Consider the following 15,381-nt stretch of genomic DNA (forward strand, 5'->3'; position numbering starts at 1 on the left):
ATTTTACCAGTTTGTAATTTTGATATCAATTTATTCACCTTAATATTTTAAAATATCTACTAAAACAAGTTGTTCAATCGGTTGTTGAAACTTGAAATGAAAGCTTCGTATTATTTGATTTTTGTAATTTTTATTATTTTTTATACATTACCCTCTATTATATCACTTACTTTTTCATAAATACACATGGACCCCGTCAGTGTATACTTTTGTAAAAAATATTCTGTTAATTATTTATTGTTTTTAACTTACTCATTGAATTTCATAAGAAGGTCTTTGGTTCAAACCTAAGGAAGACAAACAAGATGAAATATTGCATTGAATCCAAGAATTGTTTAAGGATATGCGTTTAGGCCTCACCTAGAAATAGGGATTCGAAAATTACATAATTCATATTCTCAATAACATTATGACATTCCGGTTGAGAATGTAGATGTCATAGCGTTATACAAAAGAAAGTACCATATAATGAAATTGCGTTTGTAGTCCAACGGTTAGGATAATTGCCTTCCAAGCAATAGACCTGGGTTCAACTCCCGGCAAACGCATTACCTTTGCATTCGTTAAGCTCTCGAATTAAGCAAACAAACATGTAGCCTATTTGGTTAAGTTTCGCATTTAAGCAACCTTATGGACTTCTTTTATATTTTACCAGTTTGTAATTTGATATCAATTTTATTCACCTCTTAATATTTTTAAAATATCTACTAAAACAAGTTGTTTCAATCGGTTGTTGAAACTTGAAATGAAAGCTTCGTATTATTTTGATTTTTGTAATTTTTTTTTTTTTTCTACATTACCCTCTATTATATCACTTACTTTTTCATAAATACACATGGACCCCCAGTGTATACTTTTGTAAAAAATATTCTGTTAATTATTTATTGTTTTTAACTTACTCATTGAATTTCATAAGAAGGTCTTTGGTTCAAACTAAGGAAGACAAACAAGATGAAATATTGCATTGAATCCAAGAATTGTTTAAGGATATGCGCTTAGGCCTCACCTAGAAATAGAGATTCGAAAATTACATAATTCATATTCTCAATAACATTATGATTCCCGGTTGAGAATGTAGATGTCATAGCGTTATACAAAGAAAGTACCATATAATGAAATTGCGTTTGTAGTCCAACGGTTAGGATAATTGCCTTCCAAGCAATAGACCTGGGTTCGACTCCCGCAAACGCATTACCTTTGCATTCGTTAAGCCTCTCGAATTAAGCAAACCAAACATGCAGCCCCGAGCTTAATTTCGTTAAGTTTGGCTTCTCAATATAAGCAACCTTATGGACTAAACTCTTTTATATTTTACAGTTTGTAATTTTGATATCAATTTATTCACCTCTTAATATTTTTAAAATATCTACTAAACAAGTTTGTTCAATCGGTTGTTGAAACTTGAAATGAAAGTTTCGTATTATTTTGATTTTTGTAATTTTTATTATTTTTTTCTACATTACCCTCTATTATATCACTTACTTTTTAATAAATATACATGGACCCCTTCAGTGTATACTTTTGTAACAAAATATTCTGTTAATTATTTATTGTTTTTAACTTACTCATTGAATTTCATAAGAAGGTCTTTGGTTGAAACCTAAGGAAAAAACAAGATGAAATATTGCATTGAATCCAAGAATTGTTTAAGGATATGCGTTAGGCCTCACCTAGATATAGAGATTCGAAAATTACATAATTCATATTCTCAATAACATTATGACATTCCCGGTTGAGAATGTAGATGTCATAGCGTTATACAAAGAAAGTACCATATAATGAAATTGCGTTTGTAGTCCAACGGTTAGGATAATTGCCTTCCAAGCAATAGACCCGGGTTCGACTCCGGCAAACGCATTACCTTTGCATTCGTTAAGCCTCTCGAATTAAGCAAACCTTAGAGCATAATTTCGTTAAGTTTTGCTTCTCGATTTAAGCAACCCTATGGACTAAACTCTTTTCAAATTTAATAATTTATTATATAAATTCCATTTTATATATATTTTAAATAAAATTTATATTCACACTTCTATTAAACAAACTTTATATTTTACCAGTTTGTAATTTTTATATCAATTTATTCACATCTTAATATTTTTAAAATATCTACTAAAACAAGTTGTTTCAATCGTTGTTGAAACTTGAAATGAAAGCTTCGTATTATTTTGATTTTTATAATTTTTATTATTTTTTTATACATTACCCTCTATTATATCACTTACTTTTCATAAATACACATGGACCCCGTCAGTGTATACTTTTGTAAAAAATATTCTGTTAATATTTATTGTTTTTAACTTACTCATTGAATTTCATAAGAAGGTCTTTGGTTCAAACCTAAGGAAGACAAACAAGATGAAATATTGCATTGAATCCAAGAATTGTTTAAGGATATGCGTTTAGGCCTCACCTAGAAATAGGGATTCGAAAATTACATAATTCATATTCTCAATAACATTATGACATTCCGGTTGAGAATGTAGATGTCATAGCGTTATACAAAGAAAGTACCATATAATGAAATTGCGTTTGTAGTCCAACGGTTAGGATAATTGCCTCCAAGCAATAGACCGGGTTCAACTCCGGCAAACGCATTACCTTTGCATTCGTTAAGCCTCTCGAATTAAGCAAACCAAACATAGAGCTAATTTCGTTAAGTTTGCTTCTCGATTTAAGCAACCTTATGGACTAAACTCTTTTATATTTTACCAGTTTGTAATTTTGATATCAATTTATTCACCTCTTAATATTTTTAAAATATCTACTAAAACAAGTTTGTTCAATCGGTTGTTGAAACTTGAAATGAAATTTCGTATTATTTTGATTTTTGTAATTTTTATTATTTTTTTCTACATTACCCTCTATTATATCACTTACTTTTAATAAATATACATGGACCCCGTCAGTGTATACTTTTGTAAAAAATATTCTGTTAATTATTTATTGTTTTTAACTTACTCATTGAATTTCATAAGAAGGTCTTTGGTTCAAACCTAAGGAAGACAAACAAGATGAAATATTTGCATTGAATCCAAGAATTGTTTAAGGATATGCGCTTAGGCCTCACCTAGATATAGAGATTCGAAAATTACATAATTCATATTCTCAATAACATTATGACATTCCCGGTTGAGAATGTAGATGTCATAGCGTTATACAAAGAAAGTACCATATAATGAAATTGCGTTTGTAGTCCAACGTTAGGATAATTGCCTTCCAAGCAATACCCGGGTTCGACTCCCGGCAAACGCATTACCTTTGCATTCGTTAAGCCTCTCGAATTAGCAAACCAAACATGCAGCAGAGCATAATTTCGTTAAGTTTTGCTTCTCGATTTAAGCAACCTATGGACTAAACTCAAATTTAATAATTTATTATATAAATTCTTTTATATATATTTTTAAATAAAATTTATATTCACACTTCTATTAAAACTTTTATATTTTACCAGTTTGTAATTTTGATATCAATTTATTCACCTCTTAATATTTTTAAAATATCTACTAAAACAAGTTGTTTCAATCGGTTGTTGAAACTTGAAATGAAAGCTTCGTATTATTTGATTTTTGTAATTTTTATTATTTTTTTATACATTACCCTCTTTATATCACTTACTTTTTCATAAATACACATGGACCCCGTCAGTGTATACTTTTGTAAAAAATATTCTGTTAATTATTTATTGTTTTTAACTTACTCATTGAATTTCATAAGAAGGTCTTTGGTTCAAACCTAAGGAAGACAAACAAGATGAAATATTGCATTGAATCCAAGAATTGTTTAAGGATATGCGTTTAGGCCTCACCTAGAAATAGGGATTCGAAAATTACATAATTCATATTCTCAATAACATTATGACATTCCCGGTTGAGAATGTAATGTCATAGTTAAAAAGAAAGTACCATATAATGAAATTGCGTTTGTAGTCCAACGGTTAGGATAATTGCCTTCCAAGCAATAGACCGGGTTCAACTCCCGGCAAATGCATTACCTTTGCATTCGTTAAGCTCTCGAATTAAGCAAACCAAACATGTAGCTATTTGTTAAGTTTCGCTTCTCGATTTAAGCAACCTTATGGACTAAACTCTTTTATATTTTACCAGTTTGTAATTTATATCAATTTATTCACCTCTTAATATTTTTAAAATATCTACTAAAACAAGTTGTTTTCAATCGGTTGTTGAAACTTGAAATGAAAGCTTCGTATTATTTTGATTTTTGTAATTTTTTTTTTTTACATTACCCTCTATTATATCACTTACTTTTTCATAAATACACATGGACCCCTCAGTGTATACTTTTGTAAAAAATATTCTGTTAATTATTTATTGTTTTTAACTTACTCATTGAATTTCATAAGAAGGTCTTTGGTTCAAACCTAAGGAAGACAAACAAGATGAAATATTGCATTGAATCCAAGAATTGTTTAAGGATATGCGCTTAGGCCTCACCTAGAATAGAGATTCGAAAATTACATAATTCATATTCTCAATAACATTATGACATTCCCGGTTGAGAATGTAGATGTCATAGCGTTATACAAAGAAAGTACCATATAATGAAATTGCGTTTGTAGTCCAACGGTTAGGATAATTGCCTTCCAAGCAATAGACCTGGGTTCGACTCCCGGCAAACGCATTACCTTTGCATTCGTTAAGCCTCTCGAATTAAGCAAACCAAACATGCAGCCCCAGAGCTTAATTTCGTTAAGTTTGGCTTCTCATTAAGCAACCTTATGGACTAAACTCTTTTATATTTTACCAGTTTGTAATTTTGATATCAATTTATTCACCTCTTAATATTTTTAAAATATCTACTAAACAAGTTTGTTCAATCGGTTGTTGAAACTTGAAATGAAAGTTTCGTATACTTGATTTTTGTAATTTTTATTATTTTTTCTACATTACCTCTCATTATATCACTTACTTTTTAATAAATATACATGATCCCTTCATTGTATACTTTTGTAACAAAATATTCTGTTAATTATTTATTGTTTTTAACTTACTCATTGAATTTCATAAGAAGGTCTTTGTATCGAACCTAAGGAAGACAAACAAGATGAAATATTGCATTGAATCCAAGAATTGTTTAAGGATATGCCTTAGGCCTCACCTAGATATAGAGATTCGAAAATTACATAATTCATATTCTCAATAACATTATGACATTCCCGGTGAGAATGTAAATGTCATAGCGTTATAAAAAGAAAGTACCATATAATGAAATGCGTTTGTAGTCCAACGTTAGGATAATTGCCTTCCAAGCAATAGACCAGGGTTCAACTCCCGGACAAACGCATTACCTTTGCATTCGTTAAGCCTCTCGAATTAAGCAAGCCGTAGAGCGTAATTTGTTAAGTTTTGCTTCTCGATTTAAGCAACCCTATGGACTAAACTCTTTTCAAATTTAATAATTTATTATATAAATTCCATTTTATAATATATTTTTTTAAATAAAATTTATATTCACACTTCTATTAAACAAATTTATATTTTACCAGTTTCTAATTTTGATATCAATTTATTCACCTCTTAATATTTTAAAATATCTACTAAAAACAAGTTGGTTCAATTGGTTGTTGAAACTTGAAATGAAAGCTTCGTATTATTTTGATTTTTGTAATTTTTATATTTTTTTATACATTACCTCTATTATATCACTTACTTTTTCATAAATACACATGGACCCCGTCAGTGTATACTTTTGTAAAAAATATTCTGTTAATTATTTATTGTTTTTTAACTTACTCATTGAATTTCATAAGAAGGTCTTTGGTTCAAACCTAAGGAAGACAAACAAGATAGAATATTGCATTGAATCCAAGAATTGTTTAAGGATATGCGTTTAGGCCTCACCTAGAAATAGGGATTCGAAAATTACATAATTCATATTCTCAATAACATTATGACATTCCCGGTTGAGAATGTAGATGTCATAGCGTTATACAAAGAAGTACCATATAATGAAATTGCGTTTGTAGTCCAACGATTAGGATAATTGCTTCCAAGCAATAGACCTGGTTCGACTCCCGCAAACGCATTACCTTTGCATTCGTTAAGCCTCTTCGAATTAAGCAAACCAAACATGCAGCCCCAGAGCTTAATTTCGTTAAGTTTTCGCATTTAAGTCACCTTATGGACTAAACTCTTTTATATTTTACCAGTTTGTAATTTTGATATCAATTTATTCACCTCTTAATATTTTAAAATATCTACTAAAACAAGTTTGTTCAATCGGTTGTTGAAACTTGAAATGAAAGTTTCGTATTACTTTGATTTTGTAATTTTTATTATTTTTTTCTACATTACCCTCTATTATATCACTTACTTTTTAATAAATATACATGGACCCCTTCAGTGTATACTTTTGTAACAAAATATTCTGTTAATTATTTTATTGTTTTAACTTACTCATTGAATTTCATAAGAAGGTCTTTGGTTCAACCTAAGGAAGACAAACAAGATGAAATATTGCATTGAATCCAAGAATTGTTTAAGGATATGCGCTTAGGCCTCACCTAGATATAGAGATTCGAAAATTACATAATTCATATTCTCAATAACATTATGACATTCCCGGTTGAGAATGTAAATGTATACGTTATACAAAGAAAGTACCATATAATGAAATTTTGTAGTCAACGTTAGGATAATTGCTCAAGCAATAGACCGGGTTCAAGCTCCGGCAAACGCATTACCTTTGCATTCGTTAAGCCTCGATGCGCCTAAGTTAAGTTTGCTTCTCGATTTAAGCAACCCTATGGACTAAACTCTTTCAAATTTAATAATTTATTATATAAATTCCATTTTATATATATATTTTTAAATAAAATTTATATTCACACTTCTATTAAACAAACTTTTATATTTTACCAGTTTGTAATTTTGATATCAATTTATTCACCTCTTAATATTTTTAAAATATCACTAAAACAAGTTTGTTTCAATCGGTTGTTGAAACTTGAAATGAAGCTTCGTATTATTTTGATTTTGTAATTTTTATTATTTTTTTATACATTACCCTCTATTATATCACTTACTTTTCATAAATACACATGGACCCCGTACAGTGTATACTTTTGTAAAAAATATTCTGTTAATTATTTTATTGTTTTAACTTACTCATTGAATTTCATAAGAAGTCTTTGGTTCAAACCTAAGGAAGACAAACAAGAATGAAATATTGCATTGAATCCAAGAATTGTTTAAGGATATGCGTTTAGGCCTCACCTAGATATAGGAGATTCGAAAATTACATAATTCATATTCTCAATAACATTATGACATTCCCGGTTGAGAATGTAAATGTCATAGCATTATACAAAGAAAGTACCATATAATGAAATTGCGTTTGTAGTCCAACGGTTAGGATAATTGCCTTCCAAGCAATAGACCTTGGTTCGACTCCGGCAAACGCATTACCTTTGCATTCGTTAAGCCTCTCGAATTAAGCAAACCAAAACATTGCAGCCCAGAGCTTAATTTCATTATAGTTTGGCTTCTCGATTTAAGCAACCTTCTGGACTAAACTCTTTTATATTTTACCAGTTTGTAATTTTGATATCAATTTATTCACCTCTTAATATTTTTAAAATATCTACTAAAACAAGTTTTTCAATCGGTTGTTGAAACTTGAAATGAAAGTTTCGTATTATTTGATTTTTGTAATTTTTATTATTTTTTCTACAATTACCCTCTATTATATCACTTACTTTTTCATAAATACACATGGACCCCGTTCAGTGTATACTTTTGTAAAAAATATTCTGTTAATTATTTATTGTTTTTAACTTACTCATTGAATTTCATAAGAAGGTCTTTGGTTCAAACCTAAGGAAGACAAAACAAGATGAAATATTGCATTGAATCCAAGAATTGTTTAAGGATATGCGTTTAGGCCTCACCTAGATATAGAGATTCGAAAATTACATAATTCATATTCTCAATAACATTATGACATTCCCGTTGAGAATGTAAATGTCATAGCGTTATACAAAGAAAGTACCATATAATGAAATTGCGTTTGTAGTCCAACGGTTAGGATAATTGCTTCAAGCAATAGACCCGGTTCAACCGGCAACGCATACCTTTGCATTCGTTAAGCCTCGAATTAGCAAACGCATAATTCCTTAAGTTTGCATTCCGATTAAGCCCTCTGCGTAATTATAGCAAACAAACATGCAGCCCAGAGCTTAATTTCGTTTATAGTATTCTTTAACATTTAAGTCACACTTCTGACTAAACTCTTTTATATTTTACCAGTTTGTAATTTTGATATCAATTTATTCACCTCTTAATATTTTTAAAATATCTACTAAAACAAGTTTGTTCAATCGGTTGTTGAAACTTGAAATGAAAGTTTCGTATTACTTGATTTTGTAATTTTTATTATTTTTTCTACATTACCCTCTATTATATCACTTACTTTTTAATAAATATACATGGACCCCTTCAGTGTATACTTTTGTAAAAAATATTCTGTTAATTATTTATTGTTTTAACTTACTCATTGAATTTCATAAGAAGGTCTTTGTTCGAACCTAAGGAAGACAAAACAAGATGAAATATTGCATTGAATCCAAGAATTGTTTAAGGATATGCGCTTAGGCCTCACCTAGATATAGGGATTCGAAAATTACATAATTCATATTCTCAATAACATTATGACATTCCCGGTTGAGAATGTAAATGTCATAGCGTTATAAAAAGAAAGTACCATATAATGAAATTGCGTTTGTAGTCCAACGGTTAGGATAATTGCCTTCCAAGCAATAGACCGGGTTCAACTCCCGGCAAACGCATTACCTTTGCATTCGTTAAGCCTCTCGAATTAAGCAAGCCGTAGAGCGTAATTCGTTAAGTTTGCTTCTCGATTTAAGCAACCCTATGGACTAAACTCTTTTCAAATTTAATAATTTATTATATAAATTCCATTTTATATATATATTTTTAAATAAAATTTATATTCACACTTCTATTAAACAAATTTTATATTTTACCAGTTTGTAATTTTGATATCAATTTATTCACCTCTTAATATTTTTAAAATATCTACTAAAACAAGTTTGGTTCAATCGGTTGTTGAAACTTGAAATGAAAGCTTCGTATTATTTTGATTTTTGTAATTTTTATTATTTTTTTATACATTACCCTCTATTATATCACTTACTTTTTCATAAATACACATGGACCCCGTCAGTGTATACTTTTGTAAAAAATATTCTGTTAATTATTTATTGTTTTTAACTTACTCATTGAATTTCATAAGAAGGTCTTTGGTTCAAACCTAAGGAAGACAAACAAGATGAAATATTGCATTGAATCCAAGAATTGTTAAGGATATGCGTTTAGGCCTCACCTAGAAATAGGGATTCGAAAATTACATAATTCATATTCTCAATATACATTATGACATTCCCGGTTGAGAATGTAAATGTCATAGCGTTATACAAAGAAAGTACCATATAATGAAATTGCGTTTGTAGTCCAACGTTAGGATAATTGCCTTCCAAGCAATAGACCCTGGGTTCGACTCCGGCAAACGCATTACCTTTGCATTCGTTAAGCCTCTCGAATTAAGCAAACCAACATTTGCTTAGCTCTCCAGAGTTTAAGCAATCCTAAGACTAAGCTCTTCAAATTTAAAGTTCATTAATCCATTTATGAGTACTAAAAATAAACTTTATATTCAACTTCTATAAACACATTTATTTTTACCAGTTTGTAATTTTGATATCAATTTATTCACCTCTTAATATTTTTAAAATATTACTAAAACAAGTTGTGTTCAATCGGTTGTTGAAACTTGAAATGAAAGCTTCGTATTATTTTGATTTTGTAATTTTTATTATTTTTTTATACATTACCCTCTATTATATCACTTACTTTTTCAATAAATATACATGGACCCCTGTCAGTGTATACTTTTGTAAAAAATATTCTGTTAATTATTTATTGTTTTTAACTTACTCATTGAATTTCATAAGAAGGTCTTTGTTCGAACCTAAGGAAGACAAACAAGATGAAATATTGCATTGAATCCAAGAATTGTTTAAGATATGCGCTTTAGGCCTCACCTAAGATATAGAGGATTCGAAAATTACATAATTCATATTCTCAATAACATTATGACATTCCCGGTTGAGAATGTAAATGTCATAGCGTTATACAAAGAAAGTACCATATAATGAAATTGTGTTTGTAGTCCAACGGTTAGGATAATTGCCTTCCAAGCAATAGACCTGGTTCAACTCCGGCAAACGCATTACCTTTGCATTCGTTAAGCTCTCGAATTAAGCAACCGTAGACTAATTTCGTTAAGTTTTGCTTCTCGATTTAAGCAACCCTATGGACTAAACTCTTTTCAAATTTAATAATTTATTATATAAATTCCATTTTATATATATATTTTAAATAAAATTTATATTCACACTTCTATTAAACAAATTTTATATTTTACCAGTTCTAATTTTGATATCAATTTATTCACCTCTTAATATTTTTAAAATATCATACTAAAACAAGTTGGTTCAATCGGTTGTTGAAACTTGAAATGAAAGCTTCGTATTATTTTGATTTTTGTAATTTTTATTATTTTTTATACATTACCCTCTATTATATCACTTACTTTTTCATAAATACACATGGACCCCGTCAGTGTATACTTTTGTAAAAAATATTCTGTTAATTATTTATTGTTTTTAACTTACTCATTGAATTTCATAAGAAGGTCTTTGGTATCAAACCTAAGGAAGACAAACAAGAAGAAATATTGCATTGAATCCAAGAATTGTTTAAGGATATGCGTTTAGGCCTCACCTAGATAATAGGGATTCGAAAATTACATAATTCATATTCTCAATAACATTATGACATTCCCGGTTGAGAATGTAATGTCATAGCGTTATACAAAGAAAGTACCATATAATGAAATTGCGTTTGTAGTACCAACGGTTAGGATAATTGCCTTCCAAGCAATAGACCTCTGGTTCGAACTCCCGGCAAACGCATTACCTTTGCATTCGTTAAGCCTCTCGAATTAAGCAAACCAAACATGCAGCCCAGAGCTTAATTTCGTTAAGTTTGGCTTCTCGATTTAAGCAACCTTCTGGACTAAACTCTTTTATTATTTTACCAGTTTGTAATTTTGATATCAATTTATTCACCTCTTAATATTTTTAAAATATCTACTAAAACAAGTTTGTTCAATCGGTTGTTGAAACTTGAAATGAAAGTTTCGTATTACTTTGATTTTTGTAATTTTTATTATTTTTTCTACATTACCCTCTATTATATCACTTACTTTTTAATAAATATACATGGACCCCTTCAGTGTATACTTTGTAACAAAATATTCTGTTAATTATTTATTGTTTTTAACTTACTCATTGAATTTCATAAGAAGGTCTTTGGTTCAAACCTAAGGAAGACAAACAAGATGAAATATTGCATTGAATCCAAGAATTGTTTAAGGATATGCGTTAGGCCTCACCTAGATATAGAGATTCGAAAATTACATAATTCATATTCTCAATAACATTATGACATTCCCGGTTGAGAATGTAAATGTCATAGCGTTATACAAAGAAAGTACCATATAATGAAATTGCGTTTGTAGTCCAACGGTTAGGATAATTGCCTTCCAAGCAATAGACCTCGGTTCAACTCCCGGCAAACGCATTACCTTTGCATTCGTTAAGCCTCTCGAATTAAGCAAACCAAACATGCAGCCCCAGAGCTTAATTTCGTTAAGTTTGGCTTCTCGATTTAAGCAACCTCTGGACTAAACTCTTTTATATTTTACCAGTTTGTAATTTTGATATCAATTTATTCACCTCTTAATATTTTTAAAATATCTACTAAAACAAGTTTGTTCAATCGGTTGTTGAAACTTGAAATGAAAGTTTCGTATTACTTTGATTTTGTAATTTTTATTATTTTTTTCTACATTACCCTCTATTATATCACTTACTTTTTAATAAATATACATGGACCCCTTCAGTGTATACTTTTGTAACAAAATATTCTGTTAATTATTTATTGTTTTTAACTTACTCATTGAATTTCATAAGAAGGTCTTTGGTTGAAACCTAAGGAAGACAAACAAGATGAAATATTGCATTGAATCCAAGAATTGTTTAAGGATATGCGCTTAGGCCTCACCTAGATATAGAGATTCGAAAATTACATAATTCATATTCTCAATAACATTATGACATTCCCGGTTGAGAATGTAGATGTCATAGCGTTATACAAAGAAAGTACCATATAATGAAATTGCGTTTGTAGTCCAACGGTTAGGATAATTGCCTTCCAAGCAATAGACCCGGGTTCGACTCCGGCAAACGCATTACCTTTGCATTCGTTAAGCCTCTCGAATTAAGCAAACCAAACATGCTAGAGCATAATTTCGTTAAGTTTTGCTTCTCGATTTAAGCAACCCTATGGACTAAACTCTTTTCAAATTTAATAATTATATAAATTCCATTTATATATATTTAAATAAAATTTATATTCACACTTCTATTAAACAAACTTTATATTTTACCAGTTTGTAATTTTGATATCAATTTATTCACCTCTTAATATTTTTAAAATATCTACTAAAACAAGTTGTTTCAATCGGTTGTTGAAACTTGAAATGAAAGTTCGTATTATTTGATTTTTATAATTTTTATTATTTTTATACATTACCCTCTATTATATCACTTACTTTTTCATAAATACACATGGACCCGTCAGTGTATACTTTTGTAAAAAATATTCTGTTAATTATTTATTGTTTTTAACTTACTCATTGAATTTCATAAGAAGGTCTTTGGTTCAAACCTAAGGAAGACAAACAAGATGAAATATTGCATTGAATCCAAGAATTGTTTAAGGATATGCGTTTAGGCCTCACCTAGAAATAGGGATTCGAAAATTACATAATTCATATTCTCAATAACATTATGACATTCCCGGTTGAGAATGTAGATGTCATAGCGTTATACAAAAAGTACCATATAATGAAATTGCGTTTGTAGTCCAACGGTTAGGATAATTGCCTTCCAAGCAATAGACTTGGGTTCAACTCCGGCAAACGCATTACCTTTGCATTCGTTAAGCCTCGAATTAAGCAACCAAACATTAATTTCGTTAAGTTTCGCTTCTCGATTTAAGCAACCTTATGGACTAAACTCTTTTATATTTTACCAGTTTGTAATTTTGATATCAATTTATTCACCTCTTAATATTTTTAAAATATCTAAAAACAAGTTTTTCAATCGGTTGTTGAAACTTGAAATGAAATTTGTATTATTTTGATTTTTGTAATTTTTATTATTTTTTTCTACATTACCCTCTATTATATCACTTACTTTTTATAAATATACATGGACCCCGTCAGTGTATACTTTTGTAACAAAATATTCTGTTAATTATTTATTGTTTTTAACTTACTCATTGAATTTCATAAGAAGGTCTTTGGTTGAAACCTAAGGAAGACAAACAAGATGAAATATTGCATTGAATCCAAGAATTGTTTAAGGATATGCGCTTAGGCCTCACCTAGATATAGAGATTCGAAAATTACATAATTCATATTCTCAATAACATTATACATTCCCGGTTGAGAATGTAGATGTCATAGCGTTATACAAAGAAAGTACCATATAATGAAATTGCGTTTGTAGTCCAACGGTTAGGATAATTGCCTTCCAAGCAATAGACCCGGGTTCACTCCCGGAAAACGCATTACCTTTGCATTCGTTAAGCCTCTCGAATTAGCAAACCAAACATGCAGCTAGAGCATAATTTCGTTAAGTTTTGCTTCTCGATTTAAGCAACCCTATGGACTAAACTCTTTTCAAATTTAATAATTTATTATATAAATTCATTTTATATATATTTTTAAATAAAATTTATATTCACACTTCTATTAAACAAACTTTTATATTTTACCAGTTTGTAATTTTGATATCAATTTATTCACCTCTTAATATTTTTAAAATATCTACTAAAACAAGTTGTTTCAATCGGTTGTTGAAACTTGAAATGAAAGCTTCGTATTATTTGATTTTTAATTTTTATTATTTTTTTATACATTACCCTCTTTTATATCACTTACTTTTTCATAAATACACATGGACCCCGTCAGTGTATACTTTTGTAAAAAATATTCTGTTAATTATTTATTGTTTTTAACTTACTCATTGAATTTCATAAGAAGGTCTTTGGTTCAAACCTAAGGAAGACAAACAAGATGAAATATTGCATTGAATCCAAGAATTGTTTAAGGATATGCGTTTAGGCCTCACCTAGAAATAGGGATTCGAAAATTACATAATTCATATTCTCAATAACATTATGACATTCCCGGTTGAGAATGTAGATGTCATAGCGTTATACAAAGAAAGTACCATATAATGAAATTGCGTTTGTAGTCCAACGGTTAGGATAATTGCCTTCCAAGCAATAGACCTGGGTTCAACTCCCGGCAAACGCATTACCTTTGCATTCGTTAAGCCTCTCGAATTAAGCAAACCAAACATGTAGTTTGGTTAAGTTTCGCTTCTCGATTTAAGCAACCTTATGGACTAAACTCTTTTATATTTTACCAGTTTGTAATTTGATATCAATTTATTCACCTCTTAATATTTTTAAAATATCTACTAAAACAAGTTGTTTCAATCGGTTGTTGAAACTTGAAATGAAAGCTTCGTATTATTTTGATTTTTGTAATTTTTATTATTTTTTTCTACATTACCCTCTATTATATCACTTACTTTTTCATAAATACACATGGACCCCGTCAGTGTATACTTTTGTAAAAAATATTCTGTTAATTATTTATTGTTTTTAACTTACTCATTGAATTTCATAAGAAGGTCTTTGGTTCAAACCTAAGGAAGACAAACAAGATGAAATATTGCATTGAATCCAAGAATTGTTTAAGGATATGCGCTTAGGCCTCACCTAGAATAGAGGATTCGAAAATTACATAATTCATATTCTCAATAACATTATGACATTCCCGGTTGAGAATGTAGATGTCATAGCGTTATACAAAGAAAGTACCATATAATGAAATTGCGTTGTTAGTCCAACGGTTAGGATAATTGCCTTCCAAGCAATAGACCTGGGTTCGACTCCCGCAAACGCATTACCTTTGCATTCGTTAAGCCTCTCGAATTAAGCAAACCAAACATGCAGCCCAGAGCTTAATTTCGTTAAGTTTGGCTTCTCATTAAAGCAACCTTATGGACTAAACTCTTTTATATTTTACAGTTTGTAATTTTGATATCAATTTATTCACCTCTTAATATTTTTAAAATATCTACTAAAACAAGTTTGTTCAATCGGTTGTTGAAACTTGAAATGAAAGTTTCGTATTATTTTG

General features: G+C 29.5%; 8 non-coding genes across 8 annotated transcripts; all 8 read left to right on the forward strand.

Annotated features, from left to right (window-relative positions):
- The first annotated feature begins 476 nt into the window (after nucleotides 1–476).
- On the forward strand, nucleotides 477–548 carry TRNAG-UCC. Its single transcript has one exon. It is a non-coding gene; the product is annotated as a tRNA-Gly (tRNA).
- A 1,238-nt stretch (nucleotides 549–1,786) lies between these two features.
- On the forward strand, nucleotides 1,787–1,857 carry TRNAG-UCC. The gene has a single exon. It is a non-coding gene; the product is annotated as a tRNA-Gly (tRNA).
- A 2,059-nt stretch (nucleotides 1,858–3,916) lies between these two features.
- Nucleotides 3,917–3,987, forward strand: TRNAG-UCC. The gene has a single exon. It is a non-coding gene; the product is annotated as a tRNA-Gly (tRNA).
- Nucleotides 3,988–4,566: 579 nt separating this feature from the next.
- TRNAG-UCC lies at nucleotides 4,567–4,638 on the forward strand. The gene has a single exon. It is a non-coding gene; the product is annotated as a tRNA-Gly (tRNA).
- Nucleotides 4,639–8,732: 4,094 nt separating this feature from the next.
- TRNAG-UCC lies at nucleotides 8,733–8,803 on the forward strand. Its single transcript has one exon. It is a non-coding gene; the product is annotated as a tRNA-Gly (tRNA).
- A 2,806-nt stretch (nucleotides 8,804–11,609) lies between these two features.
- TRNAG-UCC lies at nucleotides 11,610–11,681 on the forward strand. Its single transcript has one exon. It is a non-coding gene; the product is annotated as a tRNA-Gly (tRNA).
- A 599-nt stretch (nucleotides 11,682–12,280) lies between these two features.
- TRNAG-UCC lies at nucleotides 12,281–12,351 on the forward strand. The gene has a single exon. It is a non-coding gene; the product is annotated as a tRNA-Gly (tRNA).
- A 2,064-nt stretch (nucleotides 12,352–14,415) lies between these two features.
- Nucleotides 14,416–14,487, forward strand: TRNAG-UCC. Its single transcript has one exon. It is a non-coding gene; the product is annotated as a tRNA-Gly (tRNA).
- The last annotated feature ends 894 nt before the right edge of the window (nucleotides 14,488–15,381 follow it).

The sequence above is a fragment of the Ipomoea nil genome, unplaced genomic scaffold (assembly GCF_001879475.1).
Source record: "Ipomoea nil cultivar Tokyo-kokei standard unplaced genomic scaffold, Asagao_1.1 scaffold0073, whole genome shotgun sequence".
Lineage (NCBI taxonomy): Eukaryota > Viridiplantae > Streptophyta > Magnoliopsida > Solanales > Convolvulaceae > Ipomoea > Ipomoea nil.